At 39.3% G+C, this 22,093-nt stretch overlaps 1 protein-coding gene across 2 annotated transcripts in view; it reads left to right on the forward strand.

Annotated features, from left to right (window-relative positions):
• LOC118840108 (limbic system associated membrane protein) overlaps positions 1-22,093 on the forward strand; it is an 837,829-nt gene that overhangs the window by 704,440 nt on the left and 111,296 nt on the right. The window lies entirely within an intron of this gene.

Here is a 22,093-nt window from a genome sequence, read left to right on the forward strand (position 1 = left end):
ATGTGTCTACATATTATGTATATGTACACACATATAAATTTACCTAATTCATAGATTCTTCTTTCATGAAAATAGGACTCTAGGAGATTCAGTAGATAGTAGGCTACCTTCAGAGTCAGGTACACCCAAGTTCATGTCCTGCCTCTGACACGTACTAACTACGTGACCCTTGGGAAGTCTCTCAACCTCTCAGTGACTCCAACAACTCTCCAACACTGTAAGTAACAAAGCAAGTACCTCCTGCTTTGTTAGAGGGAATTTCCTCATTTAAAGTTGGCTATGACAATGAAATCACAGGTCAATGCCACCAACACCCCCCCAACCAAATATTATTATTGTAATTCAATTCAACACAACTCAACAAACATTTATTAAATGCCAACAATGTTCAAGGCATTGTGTTAATCTCTACATTTTAAAAGAAAAAAAGAATACTCATTTTATAGAGTTTAAATTCAACTTGGGGATAAAACACATTAATAGCTAAGTGAATGCCCAAGAATTTAAGGAGAGAAAATCCCTAACAACTAAAGGAACCAGAAAAGGTTTGGAGGTGGCCACAAAAATGAGCCTTGAAGAAAGCTAATACAGTCTAAGAGGTGGAAGAACTTTTTTCCACTTTAAAAAAGAATCCCATCCTTATACTCAAAAATCTTAAGAAATGCTGATATAATCTGATCCCATCTTTTTATATATGAGAAAACTGAATTAAGGAAGAAAAATGAAACCCTGTTGTGTTTGTCCTTTGTTCTTGAAGAGGACCATGACCTCAGGGAAATGATGATATGACTTGCAGTTGATTTTGATTTCAGTGAGGGAGGGCTACGCAAGGTCACCAGTCTCAGTTTCTCCTCCAGAGCCATCTGGATCCAGTGGCCTGGTATTCATCAGGATGACTAGAGATGGCCCAGGATGCATTGGAAGACCCTGGTCCTTTTAGGCTAAGGGGTTTTTTTTGGGTTCTCACTTTGAGTGAGGTAATGCCCATTCAGTGAATAGGCATGAAATCCTGTAGGTCACACAAATATACCCTACATACAGGCCCAGGGAGAACAAGATACTTGCCAAAAGTCACACAGCTTTTAAGTAGCAGAACTAGGACTCAAATTCAGTTGTTTTGACTCCAAAGCCCCACATAAAGTCAAGGTGAAGAGTAGGGAGACACAGTGCTGTGTTTCTCTCAAGTTTCAGATAGATAGCTTTCATTCTCTTGTTCAGTGGGAGAGGGGGAAGGATAGGAAAGATCCAAGCACCAGCTACAATTATGTCATTTGCCCATAGGTATCTTATTGCTAAAATTGTCAAGCAGAGCTAATGTGGGTAATTTGCTCCTGTCTCCTTGCTACTGCTGACAAGTTAAATCCCCACAGATTACTATTGAAGTGTCTAAAGCATTGGTCAGAGCAACTAACTATTAAGAGTTGGTGGTATATGGATGAAAAAGCCACTGGATTTGGAGTCAGTGAACTTCATCTCAAGTCTTGGGTCCAGTAATTAATACCTGTGTGATTTGTTAAGTCATACACTGAGGCTCAGAGAGTTTAAATGATTTACTCTGGGGTTCTCTCTATTATGCCGTGATGCCTAATAGATGCTTGTTAGATTGGAATGACCTATAATGTTCCTCCTAGTTCTAAAATTCTATGATGTTATAATTCAGTGAGTTTGGGGATAAGGGAGAGGGGAGGAGGTAGGAAGAGATTGCCTACCAAGATTACCAAGAAACAAGTTAGTCAAAAGCAGTTTACAGTGTTTCCTCAAAGGAAGGCACTTGATATATATTAAGTAGATCTCAGGACTTGGAGTTTGGAAGACCTAGATTCTTATCTTGTCTCATTTATATGAGCCTAAGAAATCACCTAATACCTATGGGCCTCAGTTCTCTCATTCGTAAAATGAAGGAACTGAACTCGATGACTTTCTAAGGCCCTTCCAAGTATAAAATCAATGGTCATATAGTCTGTTTCCTACTTTCTGCCTCCTGAGGACTCTGTGGTTTCTGATCCCATAAAGTGGCACTGGTCATCAGGAAAATCATCCTTTAGTTTAGAAACTGGGACTGTTTCCCTGGGAGAAACTGGCGGTGAACAAATATAGAACCCACAATGCCATTTTTAGAGAATTCCATTGTCGGCTGTAAGCACAATTTAAAATTGAACCAGATGTCATGTCCTGCTCTCAGGATGTTTGAGAATGTAGATGCTGATGACTGTGCAAATTCAATGTTTGGACTATGTATAGAGAGAAATATAAAATCATGCTAATCAACAGAGGTAAAACAGCATCCCATTTAGACTTCATGGTAATATATCAAACAGAATTTAGTGAATGTGCTAGGATTGAGTCATTGAAGGCAGTCAGTCAGTCAACACCATTTATTGAGGACTCAGAAAGTGCAGAAGACATGTATAAATATAGGCATCAGGCAAACATTCTCACAAGAGTAATCATAGTCCAAATTAAACGGTATGCTTTCCTATGCAACAAGCTGTAGGAGAGTTAGTGATTTATGCTAATTGTGGATGCTCTTCCCCAGATTTCTTCCTCAGATTCTCTTTCCCAGTATCTTAACACAGAGACAGAACATGTATGAGCATTCTGACTTTGTACATTCCTTCTTATGGCTCCATAGCTAGGCAGATCTCTCGGAACTTGTTAAAGAAAATCTGGTACAAATTAATTATCCCTCCTCCAATGGTAACATCCACTGTGCACATAAAATGTTATTTTGGAAAGAATGCTTACTGAGTTCTCAAAGAGAGCTCACTGAAAGAAGAAACAGTAGCTCAACAAATCCAGGGACATGCATTATCAAGTGCATACTATGTTCTAGAGATGGTATTAGGAGCTGGAAGTACAAAGATAAAAATAAAATAGTCATTAGCCTCAGTTATTGATTCATTTTTCAGTCATGTTCAACCCTGTGAGTCTATTTGGGGTTTTCTTGGCAAAGACACTGGAGTGGTTTGCCATTTCCTTCTCCAGCTTACTTTACAGATGAGGAAACTGAGGCAGTCAGGATTAAGTGACTTGCCCAGGGTCACACAGCTAGTAAGTGTCTGAGGCCAGATTTCAACTCAGGAAGAGGAGTCTTCCTGATTCCAGGCCATAGGTACTCTATCTACTGTGCAACTAGCTGCCCCCCTGACAAAGAGATTATATTTTAAGAAGAAATAACATGTGTGGAGGGGGCAGGGAATCATTGGAGAGATGTCAAGAAGGAATGAAGTGCTCACAGATTCACAAATCAAGCAGTTTATTACTCATAGGCATTCAAGCATAAGGTTCTTCAGCCTTTCAGTCCCAAGGGAAAGCACGGACAGTGGCAGCTTAAGCATGTAGCAGCACTGAAAGTGCAGAACTAAAGGTCTCTGCCCTTACATTTAATTTTTATTGCTGGGTAGATTCACAGGGACCAAGTGAGGAGGGAACTTTTCTTTTGATAAGAAGGGCATTATGATTGAGAAAGTTTGCTAACTTGCACATATGTGTGTATGTATATATGTATGTATATGTATATATGCAGTGTGCATATGTGTATATATGTATATATGTAGTGTGTGTATATGTATGTGTGTGTTTATAATCAAGAAAACCATGCATTCATTGCCTAAATAAAGTTGACTAAACTAATTATTTGGTACATAGAAATTTGTGGTCTAGGTAGGACATAGCAATAGCCCAGTCCTCACTTTAGGGATATTGAAAATGTCTACAGAATAGATACAAAGTCATTTGGATGGGAAAGCACTAGTAAGTAGTGGAAAGGCTTCATTTTGGGGGAGGCAGAGGAGGCAACTGGATCCAATGACTTGCCCAGGGTCACACAGTTAGTGGGTGTCTGAGCCCAGATTTGAACTAAGGTGGTCCTGACTCCAGGACTGGTGTTCTATCCACTGTGCTACTTAGCTGCCCGAGGAAAAGCTTTATGCAGAAGGGAGTAGTTGAGCTAAGTTTTGAAGTAAATTGGGGAGACTAAGAGAAAAGGACTGTATGGAGAATAGCCCATGCAAAGACATGGAGTTGGGAGATGGAATATTGTATGTAAGGTAGCAGTTTGGCATGATCATGCAGCTCATGAAGGGGAATGATGTAAAATAAGGCTGAAAAAGTGTGTTAAAGGTTAAATGCCAAGAGGAGGACTGGGCATTTGACCTAGAGGAGCTAGGGAGCAGTGGAATTTATTGAGTGCAAGAACGTCATGAACAGAGCTATACCTTTAGAATAATACTTTGACAACCTTGTGGAGGACGGATTGGAGAAAAAAGGGGTAGTTTTTTTGCAACAGAAATTCATAAAGTAAGGGGACATGACAATGTTTTTGGAGAAGGCAAGAACTTTGTGACTAAAAGACAGCTCAAGAAGAAGGCCAGCAGCTTCTTGGTGCATCACAGAACTGGGCCCACTGAGGGTCTGGAAGTGCTGGGAAAAGACTTGAAAGGAATTGGGTATCCTGGGAAGTTCACATCTTTGGACAAAACCCTGCCCTCTCTTAGTTACAGCTCTGATTCCATTCAACCAAGGAGCCTCAATACCAGTAGTTTCAATCTCAAATAGAAATGGGACCACTAAACCACAGATAAGGATCTTTGTGACTTAGAAAACTATATATGATCGTTATCTATGTTCTATTATATTTTTGTTTATTTTGTTAAATATTTCCCAATTACATTTTAATCTGGTTCAGGCCACACTCAGGAGCACTGCTGGCCACAGTGCCCCAAATTTGAGATCTCTGTTCTATACTCCTCCCAGAATGAATCTCCTATGATGTTCATGGGCTGCCTGTTTCGTATCAGAATCCCTGAGACAGCCTCAGGGGACTTTGACACATCCAGAGTTTGAGTAGTATACTAAAAGTCCTTGCTGCCCAGGACTACTAGACAGTAAAATATTCCAAAATTACATGCTCTCATTTGTGGACTATTAACACCTTCCCTGTCAAAATGTCTTAATGACATCTTCCCTCTCATGCACCAAATTTGCCCTCCTAGTTTTATTAACATGAGAGATTGGGGGTGGGAATGCCAGTGATTTTGCCAGAGGGCACTTCTGAATCTATTATAGCAGGCAGGGAGTGAACGCTCATCTTTCCATTTTAAAGAGAGCCCAGACACATTTAAAAGCATGTTCTATTTTTAACAAAACACTATATTAAACTGTCACATACTTTTCTTTCTATTTTCTTCTTCATGGCTGCTGATAGTGACCACAATATTTGTATGGGAATAAAAGCTGTCTCCTTTATATTCAGTCAACATCTCTCCTTCCCACATATTATTATTATTTTGCATTTCTATAGCATTTTATCTTCCAGAATGCTTTATAATCATGAGCCAGTTATTTTTCACAGCATCCATGGAAGGCATTAGAGTATAATTCATCACTGTCACCATCTTCGTCTTCTTCTCCCCTCCATTCAGTTCCCCTACTCTTTTTTCCGAATGAGGAAACCAAGGCACTGAAAGATTGAAATGTCTTACTGAAAATCACATGGTGGGTCAATTAGAGTAGCAAGTGGAGATGTTATCTTTCTGTTTATCTGTTTAGCCACCTAACTTTAATCATGTCATGGGATTTAGAGCAGGAATGAATGTGAAACATCAGATATTGCAAACATCCTCATTTTATAGATAAGTAAACTGTGTTCCGGGGAGGTTAAGTCATAGAGTTAATTTGAGAAGGGGCATGACTAAAATTTGGGCCTGCTGACTAGTGGAAAGCATTCTTTCCTCTACTCCATATACTATGCTTCTATCTATGCTAACACACACACACACACACACACACACACACACACACACACACACACATATATGCAGATAGATATAGATACACATACACGCACACACACACCCATGCACACACATATATGGCTGTACAAATCTTACAAAGCTGTATAAATATATGTTTGTATTATTTATGCATGGGCAGCTAGATGGTATGGTGGGTAGAGCACTGGATCACTGGGCTTGGAATCAGAAAAATTCATCTTCCGAAGTTCAAACCTGGCTTCTGACTCTTACTAGCTGTGTGACCCTGGGCAAGACACTTAACCCTGTTTACCTCAGTTCCACATGTGTAAAATGAGCTGGAAAACAAAATGGCAAACCACTCCAGTATTTTTGCCACAAAAACCCAAAATGGAGTCATGAAGAGTCAAACATGACTCACCCCATATCTCAGTTGTCTTTGGAGATACCACTATTCTAAAATATTATAATTAGTATTCCCAGGTAGTGCAGTGGATAGAATCTTGGACCTAGAGTCAGGAAGACCTGAGTTTAAACCTTTCCTTTGACACTTGCCAGCATGGACTGCTATAAAGCCAACCAGCAAGTGAAAGATCTCTCCCTGCCCATTGAATTGGCTTCAGGTGGGGACAAGAAAGGGAGGCCTGATTAGAGACAGGCCCACACCCTTTCACTACCTAGGTATGAGGCCCCAGGCTAATTAACAAACTAGTTTACTAGTTTTCAAGAGGCCTGAAGCCCTCAGGGCCCTAAGGGGAGGTGCTAAGACCAGAGCCAGATGTAGTCTATCAGAGGATGGCTAGGACTGTATAAAAAGAGAGCCCAGACTGGGAGCAGCTGAGCAGAGAGTAACAGTACTCAGAAGCAGAGAGCCAGCATCAAGAGAGAGTGCAGAGCAAAGAGTGCTGAACAAGAGAAAGTTTCAGAGATCAAGGAACTCAGAGTCAGCAGAGCTGCAGGAGAGAGTGCTGAGCAATGTTTTTATAGGAAGTGGTCTTTTTATAGGAAGGCCCTAGCATCAAGGGGAAGCTACAGTATGGCTTGGTTCCTTGCTATAGTATTTTGTTATAATTTCCTTGTTACTATGGGGAGGTGGGCTTATCGGTTTTGGAATATTATTGCTACAGTATCAAATTGGGGGCATTGGTCCTTGGAATTGATTCTCTGGAGTCTAAATAAATGTTATACTTCCTTTGCCTTCTGCCTGGAGAATTCCTTATACTTCTAAATTCTGAACCATTCAGGCATGTCCATGGCCCTCTCTGAGGTCATGAATTTTGCCTTACTGCTATAACTGGGCCCTCAAGCAAACCTGGAGCAGTCCTCAGGCCAGTGAATCACTGGCAGCTGTGGTAGTTTCCAGACTTCTCAACCCACAAATGCCAAAGACAACTTAGAAGGTCAGTAGGAAAGGTCTGTCAGACCGGAGTGGGAGTGAGAGGATCTCAGTCAGGCCCCAACCTGGGGTGGTAGTGGCAGCAGCAGCAGTGGCTGCTTCCAGAGCTCTTGGCCTACAGACTGTGTATGCATGGTGCAGGGAGGGGGGGCAGTGGGGGATTGAGCAGCTGATCAGAGGGGGATAGCAGGGATCTTTTTCCTGGTGCTGAGGCAGCATTCTCTTGCTTTGACCATGCTTGGATCTTCGTGGCAGTCTTGGTGCTAGGAGGAGCTCTAGTAATGTGGAGCTTGTGGCAGCAGTGGAGAGGGAGTCCTTCTCACAGTTCCATGGCAGAAAAGAGTTCTTATGGTCACTCACAGAACAAAGTAAAGATCAGGAGAGGAGTAAACACCTCGCCTTTGATCATACCACCTTGGAAGAACTGAAAATTTGCAGGTCCCTAGAACTATCTCTGCAAACAGTTGCATAAAATCCCTGATGCTTGGGACAGTACACCCTCCACACTGAAAGCAGAGTCCTACCTCAACAAAGAACTAAAAAGTCAAGTAATTTACTGGGAAAATGAGCAAACAGTGTGTTACGGGCTTCTGAAGCCTCGTAACTATGCTCGGGGTTCCCCCCAAGCCCCAGGCCTTTGCCTAAGCAAAGGACCTGATCTCGCGGACAATGTACGGGGCAGGAGCCGAGAAGATGGTGAGTGACTCCATTTATTATTTCAGCAAGAAGCACATTTATATCTTTAGTGATGTAGGTACATTCTTTGGTTACGTGGGTGAAGGACAGGTAAAACTCAATACACCTGGGTCCTAAGGACCGCCCTGACTCCGCCTACTCTCCTCCCCTTCTCTTCCTGCGCTAACCTGAAGCTCCCTGCGGTCAGGCAGGTCCGGGCAAAGACCTGGAATTGCTAGGGAGGCAACAAAGGCGAGACCCCTCCTCCTGGCTCCACCCACATCCCAAAGCCCCAAGTCTATCTCAGCAGGCCCCTGGGCCTGGAGGTCCGAGGAGGACAGGGCTCAGCTCTAACTCGGCCCGCAACAACAATGCAAAAAAAAATGATGATAGAATCTTACTTTGGGGACAAGGGAGATCAAAACATACAACTAGAAGAAGACAACAAAGTCAAAGCTCCTACATCATTGGATTTGGCTTAAGGAGGGAATAGCATACACACTCAATTGGGCATGAAAATCTATCTTACCCTACAGGAAAGTAGGGGGGAAGGTGTAATGGCAAGCAAAGCAGGACTTTTTGTGTTGCTCTTTTTTTTTGTTTTGGAGTTCTAGTTCTCAGCACTTAAGGTAATCAAGTGCCTTTGATTGAGACTCGCCTTTGTTTGAATCAAGTCTTTGATTAGCACCAGCCCTGGTGTCAGCAGGAGCTGAGTTCAAATTCAGCCTCAGATACTTGACACATCTTACTAGCTGTGTGACCTTGGGCAAGACACTTAACCCCAATTGCCCTGCCTTCCCTCCTCCAAAAATAAAGAGTCTTTGATTAATCAAGAGGCTTTGATGACCTGCCTAAGTCACAAGAAAACCTAAGTCACATGAGTTTGAGTCACATGTTGTGACACCCTCTGTGGGGTAACCCTGAAAAAGTAAATATATACTTTGAGGTTAGCATTTTGCTTTTGGGGCTCACTCACTCGAAGAGTGTCGATGCAATTTAACCAGATGAAACTCTGGGTAGCTGTTCAGGAGCCCCTCAGCTTTGAAAATCCAGATGTTGGTACTTCTGTCTCTGGTAATTATGTATGTATTGCTATGGACAGAAAGAAGCCCTGTCTGTTGATTTGTGTTATTTGATCTGTTTATATAATTTCTGCTTGTAATTTCTGTTTGTGTCGTTTCTGAAGTTCAGGGTGCTAACTTTTTCGCCTGAACTAAGTGAATCATATATGTATGTTTAGTTAAAGTGAGACTGTGTAGATGCCTTAAAGTTGCTTTCCTTAGAAAAGCAGATCAAAGAACCTGTGCTAGCAGCCCTTCTGTGTGCTGATGTTGTTACAGAAGGGGATAAGAGAAGGGAGGATGATAGAAGGGAGGGCAAATGGGAGGAGGGGGTAATCAGAAGCAAACATTTTTCAGGAGGGATAGGGTCAAAGGAGAGAATAGAATAAATGGGGGGTGGGATAGGGTGAAGGGAAATATAGTTAGTCTTTCACAACATGACTGCTATGAAGTGTTTTGCATGACTACACAGGTGTAACCTATATCAAATTGCTTGCCTTCTCAATGAGGTGGGGCAGGGAAGGAAGAAGGGAGAGAATTTGGAACTCAAAGTTTTCAAAATGAATGGTAAAAATTCTTTTTACCTGCAACTGGGAAATAAGCTATATAGGCAATGGAATATAGAAATCTATCTTGCCCTATAGAAAATAGAAGGGAAGGGGATAAGAGAAGAGGGGGTTGTGATAGAAGGGAGGGCAGATTGGAAAAAGGGGTAATCAGAATGCAAACCATCTTGGCATGTGAGGAGGGGAGAGATGGGGAGAAAATTTGGAACTCAAAATCTTGTGGAAGTGAATGTTGAAAACTAAAAATAAATTAATTTAAAAATTTGACTTTATTTAAAAAAGAGGAACAAATCCACAGGAATCAAGAAAAATGGACTAGACAGAATGATATGTTCACCAAGGATACTGGGTAGTAAGATTTGATTTTATGTACTTCTGCACATATTTTGAAAGCAACAGTGTGGTGTTTCAGAAAGAGAATAGCTTCAGAGCCAAGAGACCTGGGTTTGAGTCCTGATTTAAGATTAGACCTGGAAGGAAGCTTGGAGACCATAAAACCCACCACCAGAGGAATATTCCAGAGGAATATTTTGCAGCCTGAGGAAGTTACATGATTTTCCCAAGATAACTAACACAGGTAATAAATCAAAGGGTCAGGATTCAAATCAAGGTATTGTTATTCAAAATCCAATGCTCTTACACAGCTCTCTTTAAACCTCTCCCCCACTAACACTTTTCATTCCTATAACTCCAAGTCTTAATTCCATGTTTGTAACTCTGCCTTTTTCAAAGGATTGTGAAGATGTGTTTTATATATTTAAAGGTGCTAATAGGTATTATTTATTGTAGTACTCCATTAGAACCTTAGAATCAAGGCCTACTTTAATGCATCAAGTGGTCTTGGGTTCTAGAAACTTCTACCAAGCAGGAAGGATTTCATGTATAACCTAGCTAATTTCTGAGGGGTTTATCTTTAAAAGAATTGCATGCGAGTAGGTAATATTTTATCTTTCTGCTTGTCCAGCTCCCTGCTAGCTCTGTTTAGGAGGTGGAGGTAGGAGAGAGCCACCTAACACAGTGCTAGGGTTTGGTGTGGGAATGTCAAAGGGAATTCCCCTGAAACCCCTAGAAAGCAGCAAGAACCACAAATGCAGGAATCAGGTTAAAAAAAAGGCCACTTTATTCAGTACATACTCATGTCCAGAAATAGCTCAGGCATGCTATGTGGATGGGTAATCCTCAGGTAAAAAGTGGCACCAGACTTTTGGCTGTATGATGACAGCTTTGTGTAGGGGTTAGAATGGGTCCAAGTGGTCCCTTCTTTCCCCAACTCTTAGGCAAGAGAGTTGGCTAACACTTGATACCAAATCAAAGCCAACAAGGAAAGGCTAGAGGAAGCATACATTGAGGTTAATTAAGAAGTAGGCAAGCCTAAGGGGTCAAGCTTGACACCTTATAGTGACCCTGAAGGTGAAGAGACTGGGCTGTTATTACTGAGCTGCTGTAAGGTGCCCCAGAGTAACGCTGCCATAACAAATCAATATTATAGGCTAAAACCAGCACAGAGAGGTTAAGATCTAACTGGGGGGTGGGGGGTGGGAAAGAAGAGAAGTACACAATGAAATTTCTGATACTTGACGTAATGGCATTCCACAAAGATAAAATGTTGAAGGAAAAATACATATTATATACACACACATGTATGTATATGTGTATATTTATGCATATATAATACATGTGTGTGCATATAATTTTCTCCCAACTACATATTAGAACAATTTTTTAACGTTTGGGTTTCATTTTTAAGTTTTGAGTTCCAAATTTTTCCTTCCACCCGCCCGAATAAGCAACCAGATATAGGTTATACATGTGCAGTCATGTAAAACATTTCCATATTAGTCATTTTGTACATGAAAAATAATTTTAAATGATTCTTGATTTACCACATATGTATATATACAGTAAATCAAGAATCATTTTAAAATTATTTTTATAAAAATTATATATTATATATAATATATACATACATACATACAGACATACATATATATACTTGGTCACATTAGAAGTTCTGCTAGAGGGTCGCTCTACTAAAAGCTAACATAATGGGCTTGCTTGTTTCCCATCTTTAGCCACTGAGTAGCCTACAAACCTTTTAATGTCTCAGGATTTCAGTTGCCTAATTTTTATTTATTTATTTTTATTCATATCTCCCCCACCCAAAGTCTAATGTTATGCACTGTTAATTAATAAATTACTGTTGAATTATATACTGCCTATTCTGGGCTGCTGCCCACTTTACTATCTATTGTGAGAAAAGCACTGATTCTGATATCATGGCATCTGGGTCCAAATCCCATCTCTGATGCTTATTGACTGTGTGACTTTAGTTAAGTCACTTAGTGTCTCTGGGTCTCAGTTTACCTATCTGTAAAATGAGGGGGATTGACTTAGATGGCCCCCAAAGCTGCTTTTAGGCTCTGACTCCATGATCCTATTCTTCAGGAGGGGAAAGAAGTATTCAAATTGTGTTACTATTGACAAGATGACTTTACTACATGTTTCCCCTCTTTCCTCAACCTGTTTGAAAAGATCCAGGACTGGCACCTTTGTTGGATGTTTGGCCTCTGGGTCATTCCTCTGAAGAAGCTGACTAACAGCCTAAAAATGAAAAGTCTTTGAAATCTTCTGTAGGATGCTCCTGCTAAACCCCTATGACTTCATAATTTGCAGTCAAAGATAAGGGTGGAAAGCTCTGTCCTGTGAAACTAAGGCAGGCTAGAACAGGATGAATAATCTTAAAGGGACAAAATTTGTATTTGCACCCAGTTATCCTGACAATTATCAGTGGGAAGGAAGCTTAAGGGCAGATAAAAGAGACCCTGGGCAAACATGGTTCTCTCTCTCTTTTGTTTTTACATTTGCCTGAATTTAGCAAGGTTTATTAACCCTTAATTTGCCCTCCCTCCTTACCCCCTTCCTCTTTCTTACTCCTCTGCATTTGGTTCTCTTGAGAGTAATGAAAAGAAATCAAAGTGCTTTTGTGAGTTGTGACAGCCAAGTGCAAATAGATTGATTAAAAACACCGTGTTTCTTTTTAAAATTTAAATAGAGAAGAGATTTGTGGGTAATATGCATAATATGTGTTCAGTGGTAACAAGCTTGCTAGAAAGAAAGAGAGAGGGGAAATATGGAGGTGATGCCACTGTTGTTCTGCTCTTAAACACAAGATTGATTTTAAATTTTTCCTGTGTCAGTTTCATTACAAGCAAATTAATCCTTCTTTCTGCAGCTTAAGACTATTTTTTTCTGGGCTTCTCACTGAAAAAATGTATATTGTTGCTTTTCATTTCTTAGAAGCAGTAAATTCAATCAGAATACATTAGCACACCTACCTTTGAAGGCTGAAGATTTAAATGATGGGGGTTCTGCCTGATTGATTACATTCCTCCTTAACCTCATCAAGTTTTCTGTCTCCCCAAATTTTAGCATAGGGAGCCCTCCTTTCAAGGCAGAACTCGGAGATGAAGGAAGGCAGCATTCTCTTCTAGCCATACATCATTTCAGCTGGAGGGACACAGTATCTTAAACATATTTGAGCTGGACACATGGTTCATTTCCTAGATTTCCATATCTGACTATGGGGCTGGAAGCAAGTATAAACCAAAATGAGAATATGGACAATAATAAGAAGCATTTATTAAATTCCTACTGCATGCAGAGGATACAAAGAAAAAAAGGAAAACCCCTGCAGTCGATATGGTTATACTCTATACTCTGCTTTGCAAAAGGATGGATTTTCACACAGGTAATTGCAAAGGCCTAATGGATCTTAAATTGGAGAGGGAACATAGGTGACATGAAGAGGAGGTAGTATAGCTCAGTGGGGAGAACATTGAATTCTGAATCAAAAGACCTTAGTTTAAAACCTGACTCTGTTACTTAGTGCCTATATGACCTTAGACTCTTTGTGGCCTTGATTTCTTCATTTGTAAAATTAGATAGTATACTAGATGACCTCTAAAGTCCTTTATTGTCCTACATCTAGAATAGGCAGTATGTAATTCAACAGTAATTTATTAATTAACAGTGCATAACATTAGACTTTGGGTGGGGAAGATATAAATAAAAATAAATAAATAAAAATGAGGCAACTGAAATCCTGAGACATTAAAAGGTTTGTCCATGAGCTCACAGCTGGTTAGTGACAATCTCTTGACTCTCCTTGTAGGGTTCTTTCCACTACAGTATTATGAATTGTATATAACTGTTAATTCACCAAGCTACTAGCAAACTGTATTATCTATATATAGTAAGATAATCTAACCACTGAATTAGGGTGTTGAATTTGGAGTCACTGGAACTAATCTCAATCCGGCCACTTACCACCTACATGATTAAGTTACTTGTTCAAAGCCTTGTTCAAGTTACTAATTCTCTCTGAGCCTCAGGTTTCACATCTGTAAAGTGAAAGAATCAGATTAGATGACCTCTGAAGTCTTGTATAATTCTAGAAGCATGATCCTATGATCCCAGACTTATAGCACCTTTCTGGTCCAACAAAACACCCCGCCACCCCCACAGCAAAACAAACAGAAAAACATATTTCAATTTATAGGAGTCCAAAAAGTCAATAACATATTTAGAGAAATTTAATAAATTAAATTTAAATATTTATCATTTTACAGACATTGAACTATATCATCTATGGATATTGTCCTTCAGTACTTTACCATAGCAATTACAATTTTTTCATATTTTAGGTTGTATCATAGATTACTAAATACATTCATAATTCTTCAATCCAACCATCCTTTTGTACCTTCTATACCTTGCTCAAGAGCAGCTAGCTGGCAGAGTGGATAGAGTTCCAGGCCTGGAGTCAGGAAGATTCATCTTTATGCTTTCAAATCTGACCTCAGGCACTTATTAGCTGTGTGACCTTGGGCAAGTAACTTAACTCTTCCTCAGTTTCCTCATCTGTAAAATGAGCTGGACAAGGAAATGGCAAACCACTCCAGTATCTTTGCTAAGAAAACTCCCAATGGGGTCACAAAGAATCAGGCACAACTGAAAATAACTGAACAACAACAAATCCTTCGCTACCTGTTTGTTAGTACTCAGGGACTTTTATAGTGGATAGAGCTCTGGATTTGGGATCAGGAAGACCTGGTTTCAAATCCTGCCTTAGATATTTGCTAGCTATTAGACTCTGAACAAGCCACTTAACCTCTCCTGGCCTCAGTGTTGCAGTGTCTTTATCGCTAAGATTAGGTGATTGTACTTGGTGACATCTCTATGACACTGTGATCTAATGACTGAGAAACGAAAGCTAAGCCTCTGTGCCAGGAAACATGAATAGTCAATAGTCAATGTCAATAAACATTTATTAAACACTTAATATGTGCCAGTTACTGAGCTAAGTACTAGGATAAGTGCTAGATGAGAGCTTAAAATGAAACATAATGGAGCAAGGGAGAAAGCATCAAAATGCTGAAATATATGTTAAATATGCCTTTATATACATAGAAGGTATATTCCAATATGTTTACACATTCTTGTTTAATATGACAGTTTTTCCTACCCTTTGTCCCCTTCCCTTTGTCTCTCTTTCCTTAATTTCTTCCCTTCAAATCCTTTTCACCATTATTCAGAAACACCACTGGGCCACTTGTAACCTAGTTGAAGTAGGATGGGATGCTGATGGTGCACAGATCCCTTGTCCCTTTCTAACTCTACAGTTTCTACCTGAATTAGTATATAAAGCTGAATGTACGCTCCTATTATTTTTGGATCCTCTCTCAAAATGTAAAACAACAGCATTTCCAACCAACTAATATAAGTTAAAGTATGAACATAATTCTTTTTGTGACACATATTTTCTTTCATAGTTTCAAACTGTCAGAAAAAGATTTTGTTAAGTACTCAATTTAAAAAGCTATGTGGTAAAAATAAAAGGTGGGGCCCAAGAACCTTAGACAGTTATTTTAGCCTATAATACACATTGTTTTAGAAAGGAGCTTTGGGAGCCTGTTGGAACTAAAGGAAATAGAAGAGGCTGCAACCCTCCAGTGGGCAATAGAAAAGGACGATGCTAAGACTCAAGGAGAATCATCTAAAGGTCAGAGTGAATAGCAGAGAGGTATTAAAGAGGTTATTGTAAACTTCAGTCTAGGAAGCTAGAAACCAAATGGAACAGAAGCAAGTAGAAACTTTGAAAAATCCCTGGACAGTTCTTTGAAGTTTCCAGGCCAGGTTAACTTTTCTTTTGAAACTGAGCATCCCTTGAAATAGATAAATTGTTCATACTAGGAGATCACTTTGGAAACATCCAGAGAAAGCAGGGCAGAGTCCCTGTTATATTAATAGGTTGCGTTCCACAACTTCCTTTGAGACTCAGAATACCTTCAGTTCAGTTCAATAACTGATGAGATTTATTAATCACCCCACATTCTTAGAGCACCATAAGTGGAAAATTGAAAAGAAAAGTGGGGGGAAACCATCTCTTCCTCCAAGGAACTTAAATCTAGCTGTTTCCTTACGTACAGTATTGTAATTGTTTTCCCTTTCTCCAGTGATCCCCCTCTTTAAATCATCCTCCATACAGATTCAGAATTGATATTCCTAAAGTAGAGGTTTGACCATGCCACCTCTACTCTCTCCAGAAGCTCCAAAGACTACCCATTCCCTTCAAATAAAATAGGAACTCTGGTTAGAATTTAAAACCCTTCATAAGCTGATTCCACTCTACTTTTCTAGGCTTCTTATACATTGATCTCCTTCACACATCATACATTATAGTCAATCTGGTCTGCTTTTTAATCCCAATACAGTTAAGATTCCAATGGAAAGAGTAAAAATCATACATATAGGAATTAGAGGTTTGAACCCGAAGTCAAATGGCAACATCCTTACAGTACAGTAGTAAAGCAGATGGTAATGACCAAAGTATACTCTTTTTTTTCTATTGAACAATTGCATAGTGCCATAGGCTCTGGTGATAAGAACTTTCTTTTCTGAATCTTCAGTAGCTATAGATTCTGGGTTTCTTATCATATCTTCACAAAAGTTTCTTTCTTAGAGAATAAGTGTGGAAGCAGGGTTAGTGGTCTGAGGTGGGACACACCATGGCTCTTGGGATCAGAGTCATGGGCAGTCTCCGTTAAGGCATGAGATAATGTGTTTGTCAAGGTAATGGCTTTTTCACTTACCTAGTGGATCCCAAATCAGGAAGACCTAGATCATGTTCCAGTGCCTCAGGCAGGTTTCTAATACTACAGGCTACAAAGAAGTCACCAATTTGCAGGGCTCATAGGATCATAGATTTAGAGCTGGCAGGGACCTTAGAGGATATTTCATCTAATCTCTTATTTTACAAATGAGGGTGGGGGAAATGAAGTACAGATAGGTTAAACAACTTGAGAGAGTTACTATTTGACTGAATTCATCTGCACTGATGACATGACAGTTTCTGGTTTTTTTTTTAAAGCCTTAAATGGGGTCCTGGAATCCAGCAAGGGTTGCCTAACAGCCACGCTCTTCTCCTTGTTTAAAGGATTTAAAGAGTTGGCACCTTCACAAAATGATTCCTTTCAGGCATGACCCCAACAAGAGCAAGCTGCTTACCATATGCATGTTGCCATAGAAATCCACGGAGCTGATTTTCTTCTCCACTCCTCTTGTAACCAGGAATTGTTTTTGCCTATATAGATATAGTACATAAGCATTTCAGAACTGCTTAATTAAGCAATGACCTTAACAGAACCCTAGAGGCTCATTTCCCAATTGTATCTAGTTTTTTTTTTTTTTGCCACAATTGATCCTTAATCATTTGTATTGAATTGTTTCTGTAAGGAAGAACTTCAACAGAATTCAGGAACTTCGTACTTCAGCAGTATCACTTAGGCTATCATTTTTGTTTCCTTGCTCTGTCTGTCTAGTTTGATTGCTGTCCTAGTGCTCATCAAAATTACCTTGAAATGTGTTTACAGAGAGAATGATTGACCTAGCTTGTGCCCCTTAAAATGTTGCTTTTCAAATTCTGTTTGTCTACATAGTTCAGATACTTATGCTATCTCATTCTCAATTAATAAATGTAGAAACAGAGCTTATTCTGTTTTCATATTTATTATCTCTAAATTGGAACCAAGAGAGTAGGATGGCCTTGATCTTTCAAACTGCTTAGTAACCTTCATCCCAATAATAGTTAGAGGTTCTATAAAAGAGTTCTGTTTAGAGTGCTAAACTTTGAGGCAAAGACCTCAGTTCAAATTCTACCCCAGATACTAATAGTGCAGCTCCAGGCAGGTCAGTATCCTCTATCCACCTCAGTTTCCTTGTCTATAAAATGAGGTTGTGTTAAGAATTAAATGAGGTAGGGGCAGCTAGGTGGTTCAGTGAGTAGAGCACCAGCCCTGGAGTCAGGAGGACCTGAGTTCAAATCCAGCCTGAGACGCTTGACACACTTACTAGCTGTGTGACCTTGGGCAACTCACTTAACCCAATTGCCCTACCTTCCTCCTCCAAAAAAAAGAATTAAATGAGGTATGTAAAATCCTTTGAAAACTTTAAAATGCTATATAAATGCTAGCTTTTATTATTATTTAGTTTGGATATATTTGGGAAAATGGATAAGATAGACTTGGATTGCAAACCTGTCTTATTATAGGTCTGATAAGGTTCAAAATACTAAAGTCCAATACGAGTTAAAACAAAGTACACAAGGCAGAACAGGTGAAGCTAGCCATCCTTATCAAGAAGAGTCGTCTATAGGGATAAAAAAAGTCAGGTCCTCTCTGACCCAGGTGGAAATGAACACCCCCCCTTTCCCCCCACAAGCAGGTGAGGCGGAGAAATTTTATAGATTTCTTATCTGGGTCAAGATTAGGCATTGGTGGCAGAGAGCAGGGCGTTCCCACCTGGAGTGTAGGTCAAGCTTCAAGATTGGTACTGACTCAAGTTGGAGGGATGGGGAGTTGGTAGATGGTTGATATGCAAACTCATTCGAGGTGAGAATGGGACTTTCCTTGACTGCTGATAGGAAGTGACTTATTGGCTTCCCTAGAAGACTGGGGAGCGGGGAGGGAGTGGACTTCTTTTCTTTTCTTTTTTAAGCAAGGCAAGGAGGCTGATGAATTCTTTACAAAACTTCAAGCTCTAATCTCCAGTTCTCAGCCCCAAACTACAGGGGAAACTTCAGATCTAATTTCTGCAAATGCTAAAAGACAGATCTTTTCCCTTTTCTATAACATTGAAGCTGAACCAGTTGACTTTGGTTGTGTTGGGCAGTGAAGATTTTTGATCCTAGAGACCTCCCAATGCAAAGTGTCTATGGTCCTCAAAGATGGAAAGCAAGATCTAAAAGTTAGAGGATGTGACCTGCTCCAAGCTACAGAAACTATAATGACATTTAAGTGATAAAACATTTCTATCAGTCTGCTTTTTGGACTCTGTAGGACCCCATAGGATCAGTGATACACTGAACAACATGGAGTAGTATACTTCACAGTTCATCTACATCAGTCATCTCTCCACTTTCATACCCCTAATGATTATCCAAGAATCTCTATAATTCTTGTCCAAATTTCTTAAATATACTTTCCCTAAAACCAATACCTCCCATGCCTGAGATGCTAAGATCTCCATTTAGTTACTGTTGAACTCTCATTTAATTAAAATGATAGAATATGCCCTTAATCTAAGTTGGGGGCCCTTCCCTACCAGCAGACACCTTACTACCAGGTAGTAGATCGACCTGAACTTTATCATGGTCAGTAGCCCTCTAATTTCCAAAAGAACTGTCATGTGTGTGTGTATTAATCTACAGAAGACTGGCAAAAGGAGATGATAGATTTTTAGGCAACAGAAACTCATAAAGATTATGAAGTTGTGGGGTGGGGTATAAACTTTGTGAATTGCAGTTGTATCAATGTCAATGATATCACAGCTTCTTTCAAATATGTGGCATATACATGTGTTTATAAACATACCTACTCTTCACTCCTTCCTAGAAATCATGAATGTAATATTCTGGAGAAAATGTTCAAATTATATTTAAGATAATTCTTAAGGTATTACTTTAGTACCATTGCTACATCTAAACACTATCTCTAAAGGACATACATTTTGCCATGTTTCAAGGGCCTGTTATTTCATTGGTGTAAATATTTCATGTACCGCCATACATCACAACCTCTATATGCCTTATATTGTATGTAATCCACCTGAGTTTCTGTGGCTGGAAAAAAAAAAAAGATATTGATCTGGTTGTCAACCTCATGGTGAAAAGCTTTTCCAAACTTACCTAGACTGCTCCTCTCATGTATAGACCCCACTACAAATCTTTCCAGGTTGTTAGTATCTAATTTCTTCCCTAGTATCTACATTACGTAATACTGATACAGATTCAGATTCATGTCCATGCCATGATAAAGTTCTGGAGTGAAACATTGAGGGAGTCAAAAGGTCAGAAATTTAGCCAAATTACCTGATAAATGGACATGGTTTGTAAAGCCATCTCTGAATAGGATTTCTCCTGCAATTATATTCACTGGTATATTTTATATATGGGTTGGTAGATATAATCTGATAGGATAATGTTGTTGGAAACATGGAAATAGCTTCACTATTTTGTGTCTGCTAAGACAGCATTGGACAACAAATTATCCTAGAATCGGGTAGTATGATTTACTTCCTTATTAAGAGTCTAAATATGGCAAAATTATATAAAAATTAGATAAAGAAGGAAATTAAAAGGCAGATTTCTCACAAAATTTTCCCTTGTGGTCACACTCACTACTTCAATTTCAGGTATAGATACTCAATATTAGAAAGTAAAAAGAAAACACTAGAAAATTAAGAATTTTGGAAATATTCAAGAAAGTCCATGATTTTAAAAACTCAGAGATGCCCAGTCCTTTGTCCACTTGTAAAAATCAGATGGTTCAGAGTGAACCTATTGTGATACCCAAAACATACAAGTTTTCCCTATGTTAATTATTGTTAGTGCTGGCATGACATTTTATATTAGGACACTGTCACGGGAGAATGGTTTTAAAAATGATTAAAAGAGGGCATATTTATCCAAGGGAACATTTATTGCTGATCCCTGTTTACATAGGCAGAAACGAAACATTCAGCCATTTCAACAATGCTGTTGACTTACTATCTAAAGGTGCTTTCCAATTCCCCAAATACTAAGTAAGGATCACACATTGTTAACCTGCAAATGACATTTTCTTCCTTAGAGACTCCTGCTCCATTTCATCTTGGATCACAGGTAGAATGAGTTCAGTTGAGTTGTAGCCTTATTCTATTCAGCCAAACAATTGAACAGCTGTGTTTCTATCAAGTCTCCACTCACAAGGGGCTCAAGACTAGACTATATTAGAGGTACTAAAGGTCGTAGAGGAAAGATTTTGGAAGTATGGGAAATGGTTTTTGGAGGAGATCCAGGACTCAAATAACTTAGATACTGCAAAGCAGAAAAATCAGAAAGGGTATAGATCAATGGATGAAGGACAAAGCATGATCTTTCTAGTTCATCTCCTTGACTTTGTGTTGTTACTTTTTATAGCATTTCCCTTGGTATTTTGTGTTACATAGTCCCTGAGCATTTTATGATGTCATTTTTATTACTTACAATTTCTTAATATTCTACCTAAACTTTTCCTTTGTTTATTCCTTCTGACTTACAAAAAAAAATAAGTGTTGGTTTGGGTTTTGGTAAAAACAGGTGAGGTACTATAATACCTTCAACATGACAGTCAATCCTTTATTGTAAAAAAACTACTTTGGGCTATGTTTATTCTCTGCTACAGCATGTGCTATAGCATCAAACCTAACATTGACTGTAGGATAGAAGATACTATCTACAGGACACTGAAAAACATTTCTGAACTAAATACCACTGATTGACTTTTTTTACTTTCCACGAACTACATTGGCATGCCATAAATGAGTAGTGTGAAACAAAGTAGAAATGGTGGCTACTAAGCCATATGTAAGGATACCTGTGGGCCATATATCGATGTATTAACTATTTATCAGCATTATCTATGCCCTCTTGTATTTTTATTTATTTTGTTCAATATTTCAAACTCATATTTTAATCTGGTTCAAGCCACACTTAGGAGTATGGGAGGCCTTGTTGACATTCAAGCTACATGTTTGGCACCTCTGTCAAAGATGCAATCTGAGCTCCATTTTGCCTCTCCATCAATGTCCCTGATATCAGCAGCAATATTCCTGCTTTGGGGGGAAGGGAAGGTTTCATCATAGAGGAGAAAAAGCCTGAAGATAAGGATCCTAAGATTCCCTCTAAATTTTTTTTTCAATAATTAGGAACTCAAGCTACCCTGATTGTTCACTAAATCTGCCCAAATGTGGGCCCATTTTTAGACATGTACATCAAGGGTTCTAGTGGGAACAGAGCCCACTTTACTGAAAATAAGAACTTTTCACAACAGACTAACACCCCTTAAGGTCTAGAGGATTCTGCCCTTGTTTGGGCTATAGAAGGCAAAAAAAAAGATGAGAGAAAGATGGGGTGGGGTGTGGGGTGGGGATGGATGGATAGTTGTATGTTTGGCTTATTCATGTAATTAAATCACTGGGAGCTCTCCCTGGTGTTTCTTAAGGCCCTTTTTGACTACTTGAGAAGACTAGAATTCCTCCTATTTAGTCAAATATTCTGCCTCTCTA

The sequence above is a fragment of the Trichosurus vulpecula genome, chromosome 2, assembly GCF_011100635.1.
Source record: "Trichosurus vulpecula isolate mTriVul1 chromosome 2, mTriVul1.pri, whole genome shotgun sequence".
In the NCBI taxonomy this organism is placed as follows: domain Eukaryota; kingdom Metazoa; phylum Chordata; class Mammalia; order Diprotodontia; family Phalangeridae; genus Trichosurus; species Trichosurus vulpecula.